Source organism: Trachemys scripta, chromosome 6 (genome assembly GCF_013100865.1).
Source record: "Trachemys scripta elegans isolate TJP31775 chromosome 6, CAS_Tse_1.0, whole genome shotgun sequence".
Taxonomy (NCBI): domain Eukaryota; kingdom Metazoa; phylum Chordata; order Testudines; family Emydidae; genus Trachemys; species Trachemys scripta.
Genome location: NC_048303.1, coordinates 55,283,908 through 55,310,608, shown reverse-complemented (window position 1 = coordinate 55,310,608; position 26,701 = coordinate 55,283,908).

Sequence of the window (26,701 nt, the reverse complement as noted above, 5' to 3'; positions counted from 1 at the left end):
CCTTCTCAACCTCCTCAGGTAAGGAGTTCCACAAGTTGACTGTGCACTGCGTGAAGAAGAACTTCCTTGTATTTGTTTTAAACCTGTTGCCTATTAATTTCATTTGGTGACCCCCTAGTTCTTGTATTATGGGAATAAGTAAATAACTTTTCCTTATCCACTTTCTCCACATCACTCATGATTTTATATACCTTTATCATATCCCCCCTTAGTCTCCTCTTTTTGAAGATGAAGAGTCCTAGCCTCTTTAATCTCTCCTCATATGTGACCCGTTCCAAACCCCTAATCATTTTAGTTGCCCTTTTCTGAACCTTTTCTAGTGCCAGTATATCTTTTTTTAGATGAGGAGACCACATCTGTACGCAGTATTAGAGATGTGGGCATACCATCAATTTATATAAGGGCAATAATATATTCTCAGTCTTATTCTCTATCCCCCTTTTAATGATCCTTAACACCCTGTTTGCTTTTTTGACCGCCTCTGCACACTGCGTGGACATCTTCAGAGACTTAACTGTAATGGCATGGCACTGAATTTCTTGCAGAGCTATGCACAGTAACACATACAAACTGGAGGTTGGTATATAGTTCAAGCAGTCACTAATAATACTACAAGTGATCAAATTCAGCTGCGTTGACAAGCTGATGTGGGGACTGTGCCCCTAGACCTCAGAATTGTATTCAGTTGGAGCAAATGCCCAGGCCAGTACAGATATATGAAGGACTGAAGGGTCTGCTCCCCTGGAGATTCCTGATAGTTTTTGTATCAAGGCGGTACAGGAAGAGATCTCTATTTTCAGATATTCCAAGTGAGGCCAGTATGTCAGGCTATGGTTGAGTTTTACCCACAATTATGTGACAATTGGTTGGAATGGCAGTAAGTAACCTTTCATATAAATCATTTCCAGTGTCAGCAATACAGATGTTATTAGCATACTTTTCGGCCTGTGTTTCAGGAAAGTTGTATGTGCATATATATTGAACAAATGAGGAGACAAACTGATCCTTGTGGAAGGCCATTGCAGAATGGTTTAAGGCAATTGATTTTCTCCCTATTTTACAGGATAAAGCTTCAGTTACTAAATTATTTCTTGGATGAACTGCACCATCAGCCTACTGAGAATAACTTGCAACAGTTTGGCATTCAGCCTGATAGTCCACACAGTGTTGTAGGCTGCCATAAGGCCAATAAGGACCGCACCAACTTTCTTTCCTGGCTCAAATGCATTTTCTATGTCTTGCATCAGACTGAATACATGATTTTGGGTGCACTGTCCCCTTCTGAATCCAGCCTGAATGCAAGGCATCCGAGAATTTACTACCTCATTAATCCATATCAGAATGAGTCTCTCCATCAGTTTATAGATAATACACAACAGAGAAATTGGTCAGTAGCTCTTTGGGTCTGTCAATGGTTTCCATTGACTGGGAACAGCTAAGACCTGCACCAGAGTTCTGGGATACTTAAAGCAGCCGGCTTTTTGGCGATTTGCCCAAAACAAGAGGAACACATAGTGGATATTATCTAGACCAGGAGCCTGGCTAAGTTGCAATTAATGTATAACCATGTTGAGCGCTTGATCAGTAAAAGAAGCATAAGGTTTGTGTTCACACTCAGAGTCTTCCATCTCTCAGCAACCATTATTTTAACTGCATAGCTGAAAACTTTATCTTGTTTAGAAGCTCTTCCATTGGTCACCAGATGAGATGAGATGGAGTTTCTGTGATTCGGTATTCCCTCTTACCCAGACTAGAATTTCCACTCAGTCTTGTAATAGTTTGCCAGGCTTTGTGACTGGAATGCATGAAGTTTGATTTGGAGACCATTTTCTTTACATTGCTCATGTCTGGTTCAATATAGAACGTAAAAAAGAGCTCTACTTTTGTCAAAAACCTTCTGTTCATTCTTAGCAGATTTAAATTCCTCATTAACTGTGATTGTATCAGATGACCATCCAGGACTGAATTGCTGATGAAATCCCTGATATCTGTGCAGAGGTCAGAACTTTATTACAGAACTGTTGGTAGACAGCATTTATATTGTTCAGAATATCAGGCTCTGAGTCCCTACCCACAAGAAGCTTCAACTTGGATTGGAACAGATCCCACCTTGCCTTCTGGAAATTCTACTGGGGTTTCTGGAGACTACTTGTAGTTGGAATTTGCATGCCTGTTGTGATCAAGCCTGGCTGATGCTGGGCTCAAGGAAACATATCAAGGAGTTTTCACTCTCTGACCACCAGTGGGTATTGTCCAGTTTTAGAAACAGCCAGATCAGGAGAAGAGTCCAAGTTCCATCCTTTGCCATAGAAAGTCGGATGCTGCTTAGGATCACACAGAAGCTGCAGATTAGGTGCCAACGCCCATTCTTCTTGCCTCACTCCACCCACATCGTCATCAGGATATCCTAGTTGGCAGATGGAGGTTTGTAGAAATTGATAAGAGTCGGGTCCCTCAGTTTTATAGGCACCATTTGATAACATAATTTGTACCTGATAATGACACTGGAGTTGCTGGAATGCCTTCCCTGATGTAGGATGACATCCTGTATTACCTGTGATGAGGGTAAAACAACAACAAAGCCAGGGACTTAAAGTTGAATGTCAATAGTAGCATGTGTTTCTTAAAGCAAGATGACATGTGCTTTATGTTCTATGGCCAGCTAGAAGAGAATCTCTCTCGGCTGCTGCAATGCCCTCTATATTAAGGCACAGCATCTTGAGAACTGACCCCAGAGCTAAGATTTGTAATGCTGGCCCTAACAGGGGCTCCATAGGACAATGACTTCTTTGCTTTTTTACCAGAATTTGAGGTCTGATTTTGCATTTAATCCTCGTTAGCTTTTCTTTTGCTGCTGATGGGGTGAAGGGAACAGGCCACATGTCCTAACCAATACAACAATGCTGGCTAAACTCTGTAGCATAGACCTGGCCTCAGTCTCTCATGTTTACATTACTTAGTTCAGCGTTTAAAAAATAGTTCATCTTTCTTGTCCCTTATCAAAATATTGTGGAACAGACTTATCAATCTTCATTACCTTACACAATACACTGAAGAATATTCATTACTTGGTTCCTTTGCATTAATAATATCTTTAATATTTAATTAGCACTCCAAGATCTACGGTGTTACTTGGAGACTAATGAAGAGCACAGAGCAATCTTAAAACCCCGGCAATGTGAAACATATACTTTAATGGCTTCTATAGGATGAGGCTTTAAATCAGATTTGTAGCTAAGCTTCACATTTTAATGTGAAAACAGGTTGCTTCCTTGTTTTATCTTCTGGGAATATATCATAGGAGCATGAACATTGAATGTTAGCAGCATTGCTTGCAATGAAAGTCATCTCAGAGACCTCAAATGTAATTGCTTCGGTAGTTTCAGCCCCTCATAGATAATATAGTATGAATTTTATAATCACAAAGTAACAAATTTGGCTTATTTTTGTAAGATTAGTTAAACTTGTCTTCAAAAGTGCTTCATGATCAAGTCAGGCTAGAAACAGAAATACTATCTACCATAAATGGAGCATAAAACCTTCCAAGGTCAGAATTGAGGTCATGAACAGGGTAATATGGACTTGAGCCCGCAGAGCAGCTGCTCTGCACTGTATTTAGCCTGTGAATAAAGAAGGGGCTTTTGTGAATTATTACAAGACACTTCCCTTCCACTATCTATACTTAAATATACCATATATGTATCAGACTACAGGGCAGAGATTTATTTCCTGATGTAGTGAAACCTAGGCTGCAAAAAAGTGGGGTTGGGGGGAGGAAGGTTTATGGCTGGAAAACTAACACACATTTGCTATCATAGCTTTTATTGCATGGTAGCTAAATGAAGTAAGCACTATGCCTTTGCTCATGGTTCATCTAACCTAGCTACCACAGTGCCTTGTCTCCACTAGGATTTCACAGTGGGATAGCTAACCCTGTGGGGGAGAACACACTTTTTTTTTTTTTTTTGACAGTGAAGACAAAAGGTTAGATTTTTAACTCATAGTTTGCCTTCCAAGGCAGTAAAATACTTGCTAAATAATTTCTCTATCCTCTGGACAGTTGAACATTTCTTTTTGATAGAGCTAGATTATTTTTTTTTTTTCGCTGTGGAAGGCTGACCTTCCCCTGAATAGTTCTGCTTGCCACAGGGCCAGCACCTACAGTTTGGCACACCTTCAGCGGCTCCAAAAGCTTAAGCTATTGAGCTTGATCAGGCTATACATTTTTCTTTGTATCACACAACAATAATCAGCTGAACATTTTTCCTTGGGTGATTGACTTGTTTTGTGTTTCTACTAAAACAGCACCGATGAGCCATGAAAAGTCAAGAAAAGGAATCAAGGTGTTTTTTATTTAAGTAACTTGCTGCTGGTGTTAGATTGATCAACTGAGCTGTTTAGGAAAGTTGAACCAAGCAGGATGAACTGATTAGTGATATGCATTCTTCTTGTAACTCATAATCTATGCTGCCTCACATCTGCTATTCACTCAGTTTTTATATCTGTCACCCTCTCTTTTAATACTTAACAACAAAAAACTTGAACTGCCATCAATTTTCTTTTTAGCATGAGTAATAAGTTAGCACCTAAAACCCTGATCCTTCTCTTATTAAAGTCAATGGAAAAAATCATTGGCTGCAATGATGCAGGATCAGGCCCTAAACAGCCAGCTGAGTAAAATTGTGAAATAAAATGCTTTTATTGCTTTATGAGAGAGGTTTTCTGAGCAAAACTGCATCATTCTATGGTCCTAGTACTGTGCAGACCCAGAGCAGAGCAGAGCAGAGAGCGAGAGAGTTTTGTGAAAATATTGTTGGAGCCATGCCTTCTCCTTTGTCTAATTGTTATATCTAGGTGATCCAGGGTTTTTCACATACTACACTTCCGAGCTCGAAGGGTTTTCACATTGACTGAAAAATTCAGTGCACTGTTTTGTTTTTAAACTACAGCCATGTGAAAATTGCAACTGAGATGCTAGATTTGGCATTGGAGATGTATAAACCTATACACTCCACTGGGGGACAAGGTCAAAAAATTGGAAGGTGATTTTTAAGTGTGTATCTTTGCTGTAATTACATTCAGTAAATCACTGTAAAAATAAACCTTTCATTTGATTAAAAATAAACGGGTATATTCTGACAATATATTTTTAATTTCTTCCTTTTGTCTCTCTATTTGTGAAATATTCTCTCGATTTTTTTATTTTAATGCAGACATTTTCTTTATTCTTACGTTCCCCACATCTGCTGTCTAGCCAGGACAGAATACCTTTTTTTAACCCTCCGCACAAGCAGTCCTGTAAAAATGTGGCAGATTGCAGAGTTCAAGTACTCCAAAATGTGAAGCAAAACAGCTGCCCCTAATCACTTGCACAAGTGAGGTTTTTGGAGCTTCGATTTCAGATCTCATCTGCCTGGAATTCTCCATTTCCTGTGTCCAGATCAAGTGGCAGACAGTGTCACAGAGGTCTTTGATATATGGACACTGATTCAGAGCTGGTGCATGAGTCTTTGCATTAACAACCCTGTCACATTTTTTAATTTGATATGATTTCCAGACACTTTGTTCATGTTCAGTTAAGAATAGTTCTGCCAAAGAGTTGTGCACAATGGTTAGAAGTCATTTATCAAGCCAAAGGTAGTTCAGATTAATGAATAGAATGGGTTTTTTATGCATTGCTCACCATTTAAGAAGAAAAATCCACTTAGAATGTCAAGTATAGTCACTTGCAGCAAACAGAAATTCAGCCCCCTCATTTCCTTAATGCACCTTGACTGTCACCTAATTAGGACAGCCTTCTCTCAAGAATCTGCTGTACATTTCACTTAAACAGACATGTTGTATTGAACTGTTGTTGAACAGGCAGTCCTTTCATGAATGAATCCACTTCAGCATGCATGTCCCAACTACTCCAAGTGAGGACTGCACATAGAATGAACTGATATTTGGTTTCAGGACAATCTTCAGTGAAGTAAAAAGAAGAACAGGAGTACTTATGGCACCTTAGAGACTAACAAATTTATTAGAGCATAAGCTTTCGTGGACTACAGCCCACTTCTTCGGATGCATATAGAATGGAACATATATTGAGGAGATATATATACACACACATACAGAGAGCATAAACAGGTGGGAGTTGTCTTACCAACTCTGAGAGGCCAATTAATTAAGGGAAAAAAAACTTTTGAAGTGATAATCAAGCTAGGCCAGTACAGACAGTTTGATAATAGGTGTGAGAGTACTTACAAGGGGAGATAGAGTCAATGTTTGTAATGGCTCAGCCATTCCCAGTCCTTATTCAAACCGGAGTTGATTGTGTCTAGTTTGCATATCAATTCTAGCTCTGCAGTCTCTCTTTGGAGTCTGTTTTTGAAGTTTTTCTGTTGTAATATAGCCACCCGCAGGTCTGTCACTGAATGACCAGACAGGTTAAAGTGTTCTCCCACTGGTTTTTGAGTATTTTGATTCCTGATGTCAGATTTGTGTCCATTAATTCTTTTGCGTAGAGACTGTCCGGTTTGGCCAATGTACATGGCAGAGGGGCATTGCTGGCACATGATGGCATATATCACATTGGTAGATGTGCAGGTGAACGAGCCCCTGATGGTATGGCTGATGTGATTAGGTCCTATGATGATGTCACTTGAATAGATATGTGGACAGAGTTGGCATCGGGGTTTGTTACAAGGATAGATTCCTGGGTTAGTGGTTTTGTTCAGTGATGTGTGGTTGCTGGTGAGTATTTGCTTTAGGTTGGGGGGTTGTCTGTAAGCGAGGACAGGTCTGTCTCCCAAGATCTGTGAAGTAAGTTATCAGATACTGGTAGGGGGGGACCATAGAAATACCTAGACAAGTTAGGATTGTGTCCTCATATCTGAAACAGAATATATTGATTCAGTTCTAAACTGAAGGACTATGAGGTAATCCTGGTAATGGGATGTTAGCTAATTATTTATCTTTGATGTTGTATGTCATGGATAGAGTTCTTCAAGAATTTTCTGATCCAAAACCGAATGCAAAATAGGATGAAAAAAAATCAAATGAATGAAACACAACCAGGAAAATCAAAAGGTAATTTTCCCTTCAGTGTTTGTCTTGCTTTGAAAATCTTACTCAAATTTAGTGAAATTTGAAAATAAACCACATAGTGAACAATGATGAAAATAGAATTAGATTTAATTATTCCAATTTTAATCACCTATGTTGTCATTAGTAGCACATGGAAATAAATTAAAATGAGTTCTTTGTTAACAATGAGCTTTTAAACAGGAAAAATTATCAAAAGGGCAATTAAATGTGTTATTTTCATATGTATATTGCACAATTGCATTTGGTCATTAGAAATTAAACATTATTGCTGCAATATACTTAAATCATCTGACAATTTAGCATTTGCTACAGTATTTTATCAAACTGAACTTTCTGATCAATGATGCTTTGGAATGTGAATTGTGTAGATGGTAATACTGGATGTTCACTGCTTTCAAATCCAGCCCTCTGTTTACCAAGCATAAAGACAAATGCCAGTTAAACTACTTTCTGTTCTATCCTTCTGCTGTTCAAGTGCAGGAAGAATTATCTCCATCAATATTTAATGGCCTAATCCTAAACAGACAGTGCCACAAGTACAGGCAATAGTCCTGTTAACTGCTGTTAATTTTCAAGCATAGAGGCTGAAATGGACTATAGAGTTACTGGAAATGAGTAGAAGTACATTTCCCTAAGGTAAAATACACTCAACAGTCTCCGAATAATGGAATTAGATCTCTTTCATAGTTCTGTTTAATGGGTTAAATCTGTACAGTCCTCCATGTTCATTTGGGGAATGTATCTTTTCCATTTTCTCTCTGAGATTCATTGTAGCAGAGCTTGTGGGTAGCTGACTCAAGCTGGGTGTGGTGTGTTGTTTTTTCCCCATCTGCTCATTGATTTCTTATTGAATTAGCTCCTTAAATAATCACGCTTGTTTCCCTAGAGTCCTTGTCCAGGTCTCTGGAATCTGGTCTATCACTGGCCTCTTTTTGTATACCAGAATTTCGTGGCAACATATGACATGACTGAAGTTGATTAAATGTATTTGTCGATGTATGAACCATAAATATAAAACAATTTTCCCAAAGAAATGTAGTATTTGAAATATGTATGATGTTTGCATTTGATAAGACTTGATCTCTGAAATGGGATGACTATAAGGCAAATCTCTGCCCTGTTATAAGACTATAAGGCAAATTATGAGTTAAAAATCTAACCTTTTGTCTTCACTGTCAAAAAAGTGATGCATCCGAAGAAGTGAGGTTTTTACTCACGAAAGCTTATGCCCAAATAAATCTGTTAGTCTTTAAGGTGCCACCAGACTCCTTGTTGTTTTTGTCAAAAAAGAGTGTGTTTTCTCCCCCACAGGGTTAGCTATCCCACTGTGAAATCCTAGTGGAGACAAGGCACTGTGGTTTTTACCATGAGGTAGCTAGGTTAGGTGAACCATGAGCAAAGGCATAATGCTTACTTCGTTTAGCTACCATGCAATAAAAGCTATGATAGCAAATGTGTGTGTTAGTTTTCCAGCTGTAAACCTTCCTCCCCCCAACCCCACTTTTTTGCAGCCTAGGTTTCACTACGTCAGGAAATAAAGCCGACTCTCTTACTTTTGGATTATTCCTAATAAAATGTTTGCCTCTGCTCTGTGTTCCTAGCCCCCTGTTTCCATCACAAGGTGAAATGGTGTCAGAATTGACTGAAACCCACTTTCAGAGATGAGACACAACATAAAAGGAAAGGAATAAGAGTGTCTGAGCAAGTGAGAGAATGAAACTCCTGCCTTGTGAGGGAAAAAAAAAAAAAAAAGAGGGTTTGTTTACCTAAACTCCAGTCACGCTGGGAGCTCTGCTGCTGGAGCGTAACTGAGAAATGCAGGAGAAAGAACAGCTGAAGCTCTGAGTAAAGTTGCCAGGGCAGGAAGAGTCCCCACTTTAGGACAAGCAGTGTTGTCAATTATCATGATCGTATTGCAAATCTTACAATATTTGGTGCTTTTTTGAATGCTCCAGTTTCTGTAATCAATTATCGCAGAATCTCAGCTCTCACTAAAAAAATAAATACATTTCTAGCTATTATGGCTTTAGAGAAAAGCTTGCAAACGTGAACCCCTAAATGTTCCAACACTAAAAGGCAAATAAAAAGAACTGCAAATTTAATTTTTTTAAAAAAATCTCATGAGTTTTAAGCCAATCTCCTGATTTTTGGGAACCTAACATGATTTTTGAATGCATGGAGTTGGCAATACAGGAGTTGGAAAGGAGTAAGCAGATAGGGCAGAGAAAAATAAACTTAATTAAGAAGCATCTCTCCAGAGAAACTGGGCTGTAAGCCAAAATCAAAGAAGCTGCAGTGAAGAGCTTCAGGTCCCATAAAAACAGAAAGGGAGGCCCATTGTGAGAGAGAGAGAGAGAGAGAGAATTCAAGCTGTTTTATAGGCTCAGAAGAAACAAACAATACAATAAAACTGAATTTGTAAAGGAAATTGAGTAGAGCCAGTTGGAAATTTTTCAGAATGCAGGTTTGTCAAACTTGGAATTTATCAAGAAAGTGAGTTGGGTTCGATGAACTTTAAACAAATCAGACACAGTTCCAACAAAATCCTTCCAGCTTACCTGGTGGGCTGCTGGGTATTCCCATCATACATTCTACAGGACTCCAGCCTTCTAGGGCTTGCGACTCTAGAGCAATTTCCTCTTGGAAACACCAAGTTTTTGAAATATTATTTTTATTTATTTATTTATGGTTCATGAGAAATTTGGAAAAATTTCATTCTGATCTGGAACAAACAGATTTTCCAATGCCAGAATTTCTCATTAACCAGAAATCCTTAGTTTCAGACTGCTCTAAAAATAAATTTAGAGGAGCAAAGGAGCTAATATTTCCCACAATCCCACAGAAGGACCAAAACGGATGACATTTTGAGCAGTTTTGTGTTGCATTAAAATTTGTGAATAGAAATGAAGACTAACAAATAAATGTCTTCATATACCATACACCGGGGTAATCAATTGTTTTTGTCAAGATCTAAATTTCTTGGTCAAGATATAGTCATGGTCTAGACTCCAGACAAAATAATAAAAAATAACAATAATGATAACAAATAAATAAAAAGATTTTGGGGTCTGTTCAAAAGCATATGGCAGTGCAAATTTGGCCTGCAGTCTGCCTACTGACTACCCTTGCTGTACACCATGGCAGATGAGCCATGTGCCGGATTGATGGCACCCAATCTAACTCGAGATAAGAAGGATGTGTGTAAAACAATGAACACCGAGGGACCCACACAGAATAAAAAGGGAGAATACAAGTGTGCAGATTTCATTATAATGAGGTTAAAAAACTCAAAAGAGAAACACAAATCAGCAACTTAAAGAAACTCAATCAGAAGGTTTAAGGAACATGCAATACATGGAAAACTATGTGTAGAGGACACGGTAAATCTTTTATTCAGTTAGCTTTTACCTGACATGCAGGAGAGAGAGTCTGCCAGATGGGTGGATGGGGAGTTTGTGGAGGCAGAAGATCGACTCGGGTGGCATCATTGGGTTTTGGGAAATTAAAACAAATAGAAAAAAGGTCCTGTTGAGTTTAGGGAGACAGAAGGGGTATTACTGGGTTTTAGACAGCGGTGTTGTGAGAACCAGGGATGTAGAAGAGGCACATGCTGGCTCAGGGGGACAAGGAAAGTGGGAACGCAATGTTTAGGGAAAACATTGGGTTTCTGTGTTGGTGTTTTGAGGTGGCAGAAGGTGGGGCCTGCTAGGTTGTAGGGGCAGGAAAGATGTGTGTGTGGCTATGTCCACACTATGACTTAGAGGTGTGATTCCCCGGCTCGTAAACACATCCTTGCAGTAACTTGATGAGAGTTACATCTAGTATAAATAGTAGCATAGTTGCAGTAACATGGGCAGTGGCAGCAGAGGCATGGCTGAGCCATGCAGGGAACATACCCACAGTTTTCTGGTGGGTTTGTACTCAGCATGGCTCAACCATGCCTCTGCACAGCTACATGGCTAATTATAGTTGTACTAGCTTTCCAGCTGCTGTGAGTAGTATGTGTACACAATCCGGAAAAGAATCATACTCCTACTTTGTAGTGTAGACAGGAGAACTGGGGAGGAAGAAGGTAGAGCCCACTGAATTGGGTGGGGAAGTTAGGGAAACTACTTGCTTGGTCTTGCTTGTGAAGAGCGGAAACTCCAAAAAACTCCCACTTCTCCTGAGAGAGCAGTTTTATTTATTTATTTATTTATTTTTAATAAAAAGCCAGAATTTTCTGTGTTCCTGGGCTTTGGCCCTTCTGGTAAAAAACAGTCTTGTAGATTGGCTGGGGAGGAGGTAAAGTCTTCAAAGCTAAGAGTTTGGACATTGTTTCTTTACCATTAAGGACCAAATTATTAAAGGTATTTCAGTGCCTAACTACTACTGAAATCAATAGGAGTTAGGTGCTTAAATAGCTTTTAAAATCTGGGCCTATGTGTCTACCATGGAGTGGCTTTGTCTTGAACTATTCTTTGGAATTCCTGCTTGTTTTTCCTTACAGCCCTCCTATTGAACCAATATATTCTTACAATAAACATCCCAATAACTAGGCCAATATACAAAGTGGCTCCACTTTTATCACAGGCATACGAAGAAACATCCTACCTAAAACTATTTAAAGTTATCAGAGATTCATAAAGGGGGCTCCTTTGAAGCAGAAGACCCTACAGACATAGCAGGAGGCCAAACAGATTATTTAAGACAAAAATGAAGCTGCATATCTGACCACAGAGGAGCTGATATGTTTCTAGAAGTTACCTTGTAGTATTTCAATTATTTGATACGCAACTTTCTTTTCTATGGAATTGAATGTAATGGTAAGAAAAGAGACTCATTTTTCACAAAGACCAAGAAGAAGATTGGTGTGAAAAGAGAGGAGAGAGAGAAGTAGGTGGGAAAAGGAGGAAGAGATAAGAGGGAGTAAGCAGTCAATAAGAGGGAAAAGCCTACTGTTCCTCCCATTTAATTGTAATTCTCATCCCTCCCCATCTTTTTTCATCACATATCTTCTCCTTTTTCCCCTGCTTCCTTCCTTCCCCTTTCAATCCATCTGCCCTGTTCCTTTTTCATTTCATGTTTGTTCCCTCCTCCCTTATGAATTACTTTTCTCCCTGTCTCCTCTTCACTTCCCTCTTATTTTGTCATCTTACAAGTGGTGTTTCTTCACCTCTCTCTTCAGTGCTCTCCTTTTTTCTGTTCCATCTCTACTTCCTTTGGCCTCCTATATCCTTCTACTTTTCTCTAGCACGTGTTTTTTTTTTTTTTACACTACATTTTCTCATTTCTTTCTTTATTCCTCCTTACTTCTTCCCTCATCCTTTTTGTCTCCTCTTCCCCCCACCAAAACTTGAGCAGAAGATCAAACGGGGAAACTCAGCAACACGAATTAAAGATTTGATGGAACTCGAATGTAACTAATAAAATACTTTTAGATTAGCCACAGTTACTAACAGTTTTTAATAGCTGACAAGCTGCAGTTTCTAATAGGAGAACAAGAGGGTTGTGGGCATAAGTGGACATAGTGGATGAAGCAATTAAATTGACAATTCCTTGTTACAAACTGGTCCAACCCACCACCCTTTTCCTGGATAGTCTGTATTGTTCCTGGTTTAAGTGGTATGCAAAAGTTTAAGGAACTGGGTTAAACACATTTATTGTAAAATATGGTTCATTTAAGATGCAAATTACTTGAATTTGTATTTTTTCTCAATAAGTATCCTCTCATTTCACTTTTAGTCACTGAAAGGTGGAAATGAGAACTACATTTAATGATTAGAGCATCAGTACTATTTCATAAAGCCTGTTTTCAAGGATGCAATCATCCAGATGTTGCAGCTTTTAGTAACATTGTAATACTATGCATGTTCACACTTTGATGTGCATTAAAAGCACAGTTTATAAATGTATGAGATGCATAACTATGTCCGCTTTGAAATATCATTCTAAAATATATTAATTATCTCCAATAATCAAATTTTATAACCTTTTAATTGACTGGTATTTAGTGTTTAGCTATTTAAGAAGTGATCATAGCTAATCATCCACTGAAGTTAATTATTTGTAGATAGAGCTGGTCAGTAAAAGTATCCCTTTTCTGTGTTCAGAATGTGGCGCTGTTCCAATTTCTTAATGGGCTACATTTAGAATGGTAACTCTAGTAGAATATTGATACTTCTAGCATATGTATTACATCAGAATGAGTCATATGACAACACCTCTGATTAGGGTATGTGATTAACTGACCTGACTAAAGGATATATCCTGAGCTGGTGTAAATCAGCACAGCTCTATTGATGGCAGTATAGTTGCTCTGATTTATATCAGCTGAGGAGTGGGACCTAAGCCTGGCAAACAAAACAAACACAAACTCATTTGCAAATACTGGATCATTCAGGATGAATATTGTCACTATAAAACATGTTATTTTAAAAACAAGTAATTTGGAGCAAATTCTCCTTTGAGTTACACAGGGATATATCTGGAGTAACTTCTCTAAAGGTAATGGTGTTACACCAAATTTACTTTGGTATAAGGCTCAGCTCACAATTTGGTCCTTACATAGAATGACCAGTTGTCCAAAGAGTCCTGAAAATATAGTTTCATTAGTGTTATCATATTGTAAGATTTTTTTAAAGAAAAAAAATCCTTTAATTGGTTATCTCAAATAGTATCTCCAGTTACCACAGATGACATGACAGATGGGAAATGATGTAATAATGCAATTCCTAAAGTACTCTGCAGTCCATCTATATTTTTAATTTTTGTTTCCTATTGGGCACATGTAGGCTATAAATGTCAGCCCTTTAATAATGTCTCATATACAGAGTAGAACATAACATTTCAATGCGAACACACACACACACAAAGCCAACAGATGGAATCTGAACACATAAGAATGACTAGGTTTCACAACAACCATTGGAGAAGAATATACACTGATTTTCTATATTGAACAGCTATTAAATCCAGGATACAGCTCTGTAATGAAAATCTTTTTCAAGGCAGTTTTAGCCTATTGCTGGGAGATAGCAGACACCTCTGTGAAACTGATATTCTTGTCATGACCACCTGATGCCAAACTTTCATTCACCAGCTAGAACTGAGTAAAGTAATTCATAATTCCTTATTCAGTGGCCATGCCAGAGTACAACAGAAAGAAGACATTACAGCAGCTGCCCACTCAGTCAGCCTAGAAAAGTTTTTAAGATTTAATTCTGTATCCCATATTCATAAGAACAGCCCTATGGAGTCAGACCAATGGTCTATCTAGCCCAGTATCCTGTCTTCTGACAATGGACACTGCCAGGTGCTTCACAGGGAGAGAACAGAGCAGGGCAGTTACTGAGTGATCCATCCCCTGTCATCTACTCCCAGCTTCTGACAGATAGTGTCTTATGGGGTTGCATTCCTGGTCATCTTGGCTAATAGCCATTTATGGACTTATCTTCCATGAACTTATCTAATTCCTTTTTGAACCGTTATAGTCTTGGCCTTCACAACATCCTCTGGCAAGGAGTTCCATGGGTTGACTATGTGTTGTGTAAAACAATACTTCCTTTTGTTTGTTTTAAATCTGTTGCCTATTAATTTCATTGAGTGATCTCTGGTTCTTGTGTTATGTGAAGGAGTAAATAACACTTCCTTATTTACTTTCTCCACACCACTCATGATTTTATAGACCTCTACCATATCCCTGCCCTTAGTTGTCTCTTTTCCAAGCTGAACAGTCCCAGGCTTTTCAATCTCTTCTCACATTAGTTGCAGCGTAGACATACCCTGAGTTCATCATTAAGATCCCACAGACTCAAAGTTTCTCTCTCTTTTTTCACATACTTTCACCTTTCTCTCTCTATAAACTTATACTATAATTATTTGTGTACTATCTCGCTCGGTGCTGTGCTTACAAATTATGGCCCCAATCCTGCAAACTGACCTGCATGAACTGATTCCTGGAAGTCCCACTGACTTCAGTGGGAGTCCACATGATTTCTGTCCATGCAGATCAGCATGCAGGATCAAGGAGTATATGGGAATATCTACTTCATTGCCTTATGGGCCTCAAATGCACCTAATAAAGCCAGCAAAAAGCAGTGGTTCTCATAATGCATGACAAGAAACTAATACCTGCTCCTCTTAGAGCAGCATCAAAGGAAAAAAATAACTAGTGGTATATTAATCAATGCATAAATGCACAGAAATCAGGAAATTGGATTTCCTGGTAAACTCTTTAGGGCATGGACTGCATTTTACTGTGTGTTTGTAGAGTGTCTAGAACAATGGGACCCTGACCCTGACTGGAATATGTGAGTACAAGTGAAAAATAAAGGATAACAACAGCATCCAATTTGTAATAAAACATGTTTGGGTCTAGGACTAAAAGGTCTTTTTATGTGAAAATGGATGTACCTGAACATTTTTGCTTTAAGAAGACCAAACTGTCAAGTTTGGCCTTGACAGTTTACCATTACAAATATGAACTTGCATTGAAATTTGTTTATCATGTTAGAGAATGTCTGCTACTAAGTTGTTTTCTATTCAAATGAATTCCAATTATATTATTGGATCTTATCAGAATCTCTGAAAAACTTTTTAGTATCTTCATAGTATGCTTTGTTTTTTCTCCTGGAGTATATTACACTTCTGGTTGCCAATTACCGTTAACCCAAGCACCTCGCAACACTTTAATGGATATTAATTTTTAGATAAATGATAGTTCAATAGGTGAAAAATTGTTTTTGATATAAAAATAGATATCTGGTAATCTTTTACACTGAACAGACTTCATTGTTTTTAAATATCTCTATAATGTACATTTAAAGTATCAGTAATTAAAAAACATATTATAAAAATTTGATGAAGTATCCAACACTAATTCAGGATAAGTAAATGATTTCTCCTCATTTGAGCAACTTTCCTGTTCAGAATTATATGAAAAACAACAAGACTGAGAAAATCAAAACTAACTTGGAAAGTTTCAGAGAAGAATATTGTATCTAACTGAAATTGCAGAGGAAATTTAGGTAGGCAGAATGTGATTATATACATTGAAATTTCCCTAAGAGACTGTGGCTAAAGTGCTAATTATTTTGAATGGTGCCACAGCATCTTTAATCACCACATGTGTTCAGGACCTCAGTTTTAAGTGAAGTGTTATCTTAAAATAAATCCTCAAGCAGCGTAGTGCCCACTAATGCAATGCTGGGGCTCCAGTCCAGTACTCTGAGGGAAAAATCCCACCTATAAGATCACCAGAACATCATTCTATAGCACCTGGTATTTTCCTTAGAAGTTCCTAGTCCCTATCCAAGTACTGATTAGGACCAACCATGTTGAATATGTTATATGTATCTGGATCACAATCTAAGGTGCTTGATCTATGAAAGTAGATTAATGTCTAACTAACACGATGTGGGAGGAACCTCATATTTTGAAGTTCTCTGCATGTATTTTTGCGAGTGCTACTTGGGCTTAATGAGTATTCTCCCATTGGGAGTAATGTGTTGAGGTCCTGATTACAGCAAATCCTAGGAGGGGTTCAAAATATGGCCATTGGGAAATTACTTGCAATTTATTCTTCTACCTCTATGCAAAGAACAAACATATGCCATCCTTATTATTGTTAATTGGAGTTACCTATGTAAATTCTCTAATAACGAATGGACAAAGAGATCCCTTGTCCTCCTTCAAGGAATAAGTCTCAGTGGGTATGTTACTCAGCTGCCTATTCTGTCTTCTTGGTAATACTCCACAGTTCATATTGGAGGAAAGTACAGAAAACATTTCTAAGGAGCTGAAGTTTTAAGCTTTAAAAACAGTAGTCATGGCATTCAAGAAAGTTAATAGCAGGATATAATAATTAGGGTAGGCCTATCTTTCACTGAATCTCATGTAGCAAGAGCACAGACTCAAGACATCAGGAGAGGCAAGTAAAAAGCTTAAAAATTAAATAGTGGAATTTTATATGGACTGTTACTATGTAGCTGAGATATTATTTTCAATGAAAAATGGTGGCCAGATCCTGAAATCAGTGGAGGTTTTGCCTGAGAAAGGACTGAAGGTTTTACCCTACATTTGAAAAGTTATTATGCAATATGATTATTTCCAGTCTGTTCAGACTTGTAAAGTGGGGCTCTCTCCAGTTAGCTGATTCAACAGAAACAATCCAGTAAAGTATATGCTATATTAGTTAAAGGTTTACCAAGTGAGTTCCCATGGTTTCCTTTTCCCTCACTGAATGCATTCACATGCACTGGAAAGGAACTGTGAAGTGGAATGCATCCGGGGTATTAGGCCTCAGGATGTATTATTTAAGGCATATCAGGTTGTCTGGTCTAGTGCATTTACATGGGAAACTTTTAAAGTTCCTTTCCCTTGTTCCAATTCCAAAGCAAAAGTTCATGTTAAATTAAATCATTTTTGGCTTTGTTTAAATTTGGAAGCAATCTTAGTAGACTATAGCTGTGGTTTTCACAATGTATGTTGGAGATGAAAGGGGACTCAGGATGGCAAGTTTTTTAAATGCCATGTTTCAGATGTGATGTTTATTGTTTTCCCCCCAGTGTGACTGCATTTCAACGGAATTATATTGTAAATGCCTATAACCTTCCTGCCTAGTATAAATATTGTACTCCTGCCTTCCATTCCAGATTTCTGATGAATAAATGATATTATGGGGTGGCAATGCTACAACCAGAAAAATATAGTCAACATCTTCTGATCCCTAAAATGAAGCATTCAGAGAAGATGCTGGTGTTTTTCTGGTACTGTTCCTTGGAAGTCTTGGTGATGAGAGTTATATTTCATTCAAAGAACTTCAAGGGCAGCTTTGTTGGTTTATTAATCCTAATGTGGTACCAGATCATAAAGGTAATTTGACTGATTTGGTAATGTTCTGATTAATGCACTAGCATGAACAGAAGAGACAGATTAACCATATGAATTGTAACACAACTAATTCCTCACTGTAACTCTAACAGTTGAGTCACATGCCGTTTCAATTATTTTACATGTTTGGCAGCCATTCTTCCCCAATGGAACAATAAGCATTAACTCAATAATCTGAAAGAAGCTTATAAAAACATAGTTGACATAACTCATTCTCTATTAAGAAATATGTTTACAGCAAAATGCCAGTTTTGTTTTTAACCACACTTGCTTGTACATTTGAAAAGAAAGATCCTGATCTGAATGCCTTGAAAATATTTTCCGATTTGTCATGCTCCACTAATATGTCAAATCATTGATAGTTCAATAAATTAGTGTTATTACAAGGTGAATGCATGAAAAAGAATGGGCAGTGGGGGTTAATGAGAAAGAATTGAGCTTGAATTAAATAGAGCTCTGTGTTAGAAACACTTAACAGCAGAATAACAAGAGTACTTACAAGAATAATCAACTCCAAATAATGCTTTCAATCCATAGATCTCAAAGCACTTTACAGAAAGAGGTAAGTAGCCTGATCCCCATTTTACTGATGGGCAAACTAAGGCTGAGAAATTAAGTGATTTGACCAAAGCCACAAAAGGAGGCAGTGTCAGAGACATGATTAAAACTCAAATTTCTGACTCCAATTTCTGTGCTCAGACCCTAATTTTCATTCTGTTCCCTCTATGGAAGGTAAGAAAAAACTTGGCAGGTGGCATATTTTCAATAGTTTTCAGCATTCACATTTTAACCCAACTGCACTGAGAGATACCAAACTTGCTATACTATTGCTCTCACCATGCTGAACACATTAAACCATCCCATGACAAGTTATTAAATGATGGACAAACCTAGAATCTAGACAATTTGTTCAACTCCATTACACTGCCTGGATGAAAAAGTTGTATGATCACCAGAAACGTATGCAGGTTTTACAGTTAAAGGTGATTCTGGAAGCAGAAAGAGTTTTGATGAGTGGCTCCCTGTGCTCAGCCTTCTTGTGAAGGAACTTTCTGTCATACAGTGGGATTGCAGCTTCTTGGAAAGGGTAGCCATTTATCACGATCCCAAATGAAAGCATTCCTTGGACACAAATGTCTTTTTCTTCCTTTGTGTAATTACTGAGGGGAAAAGTGAGAAGGAAATGTCAAAACAGTGAAACAGTGGTGTATAGAGAGCAGTCACTTTGGAGCTCAACCAGCTTTTGTGAGGGTCTGGGCGATTTGTCAAATGGTTGTGGCATAAGTCAAGCCCTGGGGTTGAAAGGTCTTGACCTAAGGAGTGCTGAAATCAGACAGTGTAAGCAAGGGGAATGCTAGAAGTTTCAGCTGTAGTGGAGATGAACAATGATGAGTGCTGGACACCACAAAACCTCATCTGCATAATTCAGGTAAGTAATTTTATTGGAACTGACAAGTATGTGACAGGCAGAGAAAGAGAAGGGAACATGCTCTTGCTGGGAACCTTTAAAGCTCTTCAGTTAGGTATGTGAAAATAAATGACAGCCAATCTCTTTACTAAAAAACCCTGTAAACAATGCCATTTTACACAGGGCTCACCCATGACCTTTTCATAGATCAGGCTATCCACTTTCAGGCCAGGCCACAGAACCTATCACACACAATGAAGTGAATTTAGATTATGCAATAAGAATGTTACTTTCCATAATTACTTTGTATGTTGCTACTCAGTTTGGCAGGTACACTACCATAGACAGGTTAGAGCTTAGACAGGGCTAGTACAGAGTTTATTTATTAACCATAATGGTCTATGTGAAGGTATTTCACCAGAAGGATTGCATTGCTTTGCCTTTACAGTTTTAGCTTGCATGGGTCATACTGAAACTACAGATCTCAAGCTAAAAGGTCATAAGGTGACAAGACAACTCAACTTCTACTATTGAAGTGACTAAGACTTTTAAGATCCTACACTGACCTCTTTTTAATATATATATTATTTTATCCTCTTGCCTGCATTTCTGCAAGTCTTCTTTAGGTAGTCAACAGTACATTTCAACAATGCAGCTCTTAAGAAAAATATACAATAGGTGCTTTTGAAAATAAGATGCTGAACAGTGTCCTTTGATGATAAAAAAGGCATATGCAATTTTTCTGATTAAAAACTACTAGACAAATGTAACCTGGATACAAGTATAACTCTTACAAGGTGTACTTGAAAAACAAATCTAGCATTTGTGTGAAATCGTTACATCTATCCATCAAAAGAAATAAGCAATGGCCACTATATCAGTTGGTAGTTTTCCTTTTTTGAATAATTGAATTCTTGAGAGTCATTCCTTAATCTAAGCACTGAATTTCCTATATAAAATAGCAGTTGATATCTATATAAAGAGGCTTTCTTGCCAGATCCAGACCTCTAAGCCTGACAACAAGATAATTTATTGTGCAGACGGCTGAAGGATAGGAAAGACCCCTCAAAATATAGGATAGCACAGTCTGACTGTGATTTGCAAGAGAAGAAATACAACTATAAAGCTTTTCAAACAAGTACAAATATCAAAACCACTTTGTCAAACATGAGTCACAGAATCCCTAAGCATTTCTGTATTACCAATACACAGCGGTTCTGCTTTCTTTCTGCAGTGTATGGAGCACATGCATATTTGGACCTAACTGTGGATCATTTTACCTAATGGGAAGCATTTAAGAGTTCTGGCTGGATTAGATGTGGATCTCAGTATTATAAACAGTCCAATGCATAATTCACTAGGCTTAATGAATATTCCAATTCATGACAGCCAACTGGTTCCATAGGTCACACCTCCCAGTCTCATATAAATAAAGAATGAGATACTGGAAAGCATACCAGCTGAACCCAACTGAGTGCCAAAAACATGCATATTAATGAGGCACAATAAAAGATATACTTGACTGTCAGGAAGTGACTGTGTTATTTTCTAGTTTTAAATGGAGAGAAAGTTTGCAGTGTACCTTTAAGTATACTGTACTGAGCAACAGAAAATGAATTATATTCATAACATTTTAAATCCCATCTCATCAGATCTATAGTATCAATAAGCACTCCCTTCACAACGGTGAAACATTCTGGAAATATTCACACCCTCTGCACCCATGTTCCTTTGCAAGTCCCAACTTGGTAACTAAGGAGAGGAAGTGCTTCAACAGTGCTGTTCTTTTATGTGTTCTGTTTAGACCTTGGAACAGGATGAATGGTAGCTTGGATGAATGTATTTGTGCCATTTTTCTTGGCCCCAGACTATGTTTCCTCACTACCATGACATCTGAACAGAAGGAGAAAACATCTCCCTTTTGTGGCAGGCTAATTTAATTTGTACCTTCCACCTAGGGGTAAATATGTTTGTCTGTCTGTCTAAGCTCTCTTTGCCCACTTTCTTTTCTCACGGGAAACCCTGCTGAGTCGAAAGCAGGATATTGCTTAGTGCTCTAACTTTATTTTAAAGTAATTTAATTTAAGCATACTCACACCCACCCTAAAGTGAAGCAACTGTAGAAACTCCCTTGGGATAGCCTTAATGACTTTTGCATGTCTCTTGTGTCACAGACGTCAAGGGCTTGTTGTTAGGGAGGTATTTATCTTTTGGAATAAATGGTTTAAAACAAGATCTCTCTTTTGCAGTATTCTTAGCATAAGATGTGTGTTTCTTTTTTTCAAAAATCCCACAGCTTTGCACATTGACCTACCACCTTTAACCACCCAGCGTTATAAACCATTGACCTTTGCTCTAAGTTGATCTGGTATTATTTGAGATTTGACCTTGTTTTGTCTGGAAATTCAGTCAAAAGATTTAAAATAAACAACTAACATTTATTTATGAAAAAAAAAAAGCAGAAGTGAAATATGTCTCAAACAGCCCAAAATTCATCTGATTTATGCACAGCTTTTATAAAATCAGGAAATATATTAAGCTTAGGGCTTTATTTGAGTTAATTAAAAAAAGTTTCTCTCAATTAATAAGTAATTTAAGATGGGGAGGGGAATGAAACTTAAATCCAAATTAAACTGTCATTTACATTTTTGTTTATGCTAACAACACAAGTGTTTCCAAATGGTCTTATCATTAGATAGCAAGATTTAAATAAAAATCTAAACGACTCATTCAAGAAACTGCCTAGTAAGCAATTTCTTGCCCGTTATTGTAGTTTTTTTAACTGTTTCAGTGTTATTGCCCAATAATTGTTTGCCTATCACAGTTTTGTCATTCTCTCAAATGATCATATAATACTTCTAAAATAATAAACTATAGTTCTAATATCTGCAGTAGTAAGTATTGCCATTACTGTTTCTATTAGTGGTTAATAGTTATTCATTTTTGCAGAAACATTTCAATAAGACGTATGCAAAATAATTTGCATCCTGTGTTATGATAGCACATACGCATTTATCTATAGATAGAAAATTAGACACCCATGGGGAGGGAATTTTTAAGATTAATCATAATATTGCTGTTTTGCTGGGGAAACTTGCTTTCATTTTGCTTCTCACTCATGCTCATTATAAATGAGCCATACGATTTAGAGAAAGGGGATTCCTCTCTGATCCAAAAATGTGATGTAAATGATGTTATGTATGTAGCAACAGTAACCAAAGATTCTTCTTCCCTACCCCCCACAGATACACAAAACCATAAATACATCAAAAATGTTTCCCTTTAACTGCTTGGAGTACCAAACAGTGGAGATCACATTCATGGGGATATCACACTTCCATGGACATTGCATAAGTATGTCAGGACTGGACTGTGGGAGTGACATAGCTGGGTGTGGCACATGGGTCTGTATACAGCACAGATTTGAAGAGCCTCCAAGCTAAATGGGGGAGCAGCACACTGCTTCTACTATTCCTCCCCATATTCTGCACTAGATGTTCTAGGTCCTACTTGGGGGTGTTTGATAGGGAGCCTTCTGTTCTCTTCAATCTTCATGTACTTCCTGCATTGCCTTGTACTTGTGCTTTGCTCACCCATCCAGGATTTAGTACTAAGTAATACTAATTGGCCAAGCTTGTACTTTTCACCAACTGTGATCTGCACAATGTCAACACAATAATTACAATACGAGGCATTTATTTTAAAAGATAGATCTAAGTATGGTCAAACAACATATCCAAATTAAATCTGGCCTATGTACTATTTTACAAAAAATATGTTAGGGTGTAATGAGATGGGGGAGGAGGCAAAAAGGATCCCTGACATGTTTCTCAGTGTTCCAGCCATGGGCCTCTTGTATTCACAGTGCTTCAAACAACTTCCCTCAAGATTTGAAACTTTCACTTTAAAATCAAAACTTAACTCTTACGACATTGCCTTTGACAACAGTGCAAAACCTAGTTAGTAGGATCCCTTACGGATTTGCTTTGTTGCCAGGTAAATTCACTGTCTTTCCAGGTCATAAAGTGATCACAAAATGCATAGCAGTAAGGAGATCGTTCTCTTTAGGCCTATAAAAGGGTATTTCCAACATCATTGCTAAACTGTATAAATCAAGGCCATCCACGAGTCCATTAGAATCTAAGCTCTTAAGGTCTATATGGACAAAGGGCTTAGTTGTTTATGTAGCAACAACATCTGCTTACACTCAGCCTCATTGTCAGAGTGGTGGGTTAAAAGCACTGGATCTTTTTTCTGTCCATTTCACGCTGTATTATGTTTCATGCGGGAATATCTACTCTCTAAGGCTTGACCAGTGCTTTAATCTGGTGGACTTTAAAGACTTAGCTGCTTGTAGTGAGAATCAGATCATCACAACCATAGCAGTCAGGGGACCACAACCAGGCTAATTTTGCTGGACAGTTGAAAAATTTCATTTGGTCTCCAGACACCTTTCTGTAAAGTATTAGCTTTCCTCTGTTGCTCTGAAGCTAAAGCTCCTATGTAAACATTTCTCCAGTTCAGTTTAACATACAATATAGTGTTTGGATTGGAATTCCTCTAATATTACATGTACACAACAAAAGTCTATTAATTCCACACAGACCACAAAAAATATAAAGAATCCAGGCTCTTCTTCAGATCTTATTTTTAATACTATACTAAAATAAAATGTTTCTGAGCTTTGCATACTGACAGGAGATAGGTTTATGCAGCCCACACTCATTAACAGAGTCTGGAAAGACAAAGTCTCTTTTGCAGTCAGTTTTTACCAGAAATGTTTTTAACAGAAAACATGCAAAGGAAGTGAAAATTGTCCTGTAAATATGTAATTGTGCTGCTCTCTCCCATCTGTTCTTTCGCCCCCACCCCAAGAAACAAAAAGCTTTGATGCAGTATAAATTTAAACAGTCTTAAGTCAAATTTCTCCTCCCTGATCCACATTACGGAACAGTTATCGGTAACCCAGTTCTCTGTTGCATATTCCATCATTGCTCTGCATGTACAAGCTCCATTGACGTTGATGGGAATTACTTGTGTAGAATATGCCATAGAGATCTGCCCTGTTGATATAAGTGCCCCACAATGCAGATCAGAGAGAAGAAATTTGCCCTCAGGCTGTATGTTATTTTAATTGCATTATACCAATTAATTGTACATCACTTTACCACAATATCACATACGACATTATAACCACATGGCTTGCTATACAATACTTTGATACCTGTGCTACTGAATGTAAGAGCTAACAATGTTCAGTATCATGAGGCAAAGAACTCCCAGTTAATTTATGTATTTTAAAATATACATGTGAAAATGTATCCTCATCTCTTTAGGCATGATAAAAAAAACAAACAGAAGTTAAGGACACTTACCAGTAGGAAGAGAAGAAGCTGTAGCAAGCTGCTGACTGTTACAAAATGGCCACTGAAGGACTACAGGTGCCTCTTCTGCCAAATTCAAAGGACCAGTCCCAGAAAGGCATGCTGGGAAAAAAGCCTATGAAGGGCAAGCCTACCTTATGGAGGGCTAGTAGGGAACCTATCATTCACAAATGAAGTTGCTCCAGGGGAGAGGAGTTGCTTCTGTGTGTTGTATACTACCACTGTATCACATACAGATATCAGTTATCTGTCATTTATTTGTCAAATAGACTAATACTGCTTGAAGAGTGTGTAAAGAGAGATTGATAGATTCATAGCTATTGGCACCTATACACTTATAGTTATTGACAGAGCTTAACTCTTTTCAAGAACCTTTTAACTAATATTGGCATTCTGTTTTACACATTGACACTCAACCTGATGTACTGGAGAAAGCTTTCATACTTCATGTGTTTAACCAAGGTTTATCATCATCAGTGTTTAATGTAGTTTAATACCATCATGTTTTTATTTTAAGGCTGCTTGTTTATATATGAATCAACAATCTAATATCCCTTATGAGAACGTGTAATCACAGTGGAATGGTAATCTCATGTGAATGCTGATAGGAGAATTATATGGTATGTTTTAATCATATATATTAAGATCCATGGGGGTTCCCTTTCTGTCTTCAGTAAGAAAAACTTCTAATAAAGTCAACAAACCCAAATATAACCAAGTTATAACTATAACTAAGGCCACTTTAGAGAGTGGGGTTTTTAGTCCTTATTTTACACACCTGAATTTAGTGTATGATGCTGTCCATGATAATTAAGTTCCTGAACTTTTAAAAGGTTGATAGAGTAGTAAAACAGAGTTGGCAAGGGGCACTACACAGCCCTTACACAGGACAAGAACAAATCAGTCACTGGAAAGGCTGCCTCAGGGAGGGAAATTGAGATGCTTTGCATCATCAATCTCCACATGCCATTGGGATGAATGAGTAGCATTGTATCATCACCAGGGGCACCAGTGAGGAACAGAATACCGGAGAGCAAGATTAAAGGAAGAGTGGAACAAATGGCCAAATTCATGAAAGGAATAATGGGTAGTGTTTCATTTGTAGAATATTAAGGAGTTACTGATAGAGTATTTGGAGTTACTTCTTCTCTTCACCTAGAGAGAATCCCAGTTCTAGCACAATCACTCAATGTCTTTATAGGAATGGATGAATTGCCTAGTATGAGGGTCATATTCACATTTGAAGGATCTGCAATATGGATGATATTCATACTTCTGAATCTGAATCCTAATCACATCTGTGCACCATTCATCTCATAGGCCTTCCCTCCTACTTCTTACTGCTCCTCAGTGTGGTTTTCCTGGTCCCTCCAGGGGACTGGACTGGATGTGTGGATCTGCATTCTCTTTTCCTTGAGGCTATGGGATTCAGCTGCTGGAGTAATTCTTTCCCCACCTCTTGTGGCTCCCTCCTCCACATTTTTAAAAAATAGAATGAAGCTAAGGAGGAGGGCAGGAGCATATGGCATCTTTGAGATTTGCCTCTCACTGGTCATATACACTCATCTTGTCTCCATTGAGTCACTGTGCTCAATTCACCACAGCTGGTGGATGGTAGTGATGAAAAGTCTATCTCCTTACATTGGTAGGGGCTGCTGTGGCCTAGGGGGTTCACTCATATGCAATTGCAGGTGACGTATGCCCTGTCACCCTCCCTCAGGGTCTCTGCCAGGGGAGAGGACTATTAACTTAAAGACTGGAATGCATAGGTCTCTGCCACAGGAAGCTGTTCAAGGTTGAACGTGAGCAAAATGACTGCACAATCCAATCTGTAAATGGTCACTAACGACAGAAATGTGCATTATATTTATTTGATGTAGTATTCATGTCACAGTACTTCCAAAGCTCCATTTCTGTCTCTCTCTCCCCCTCCTATTTATTTTTCCCT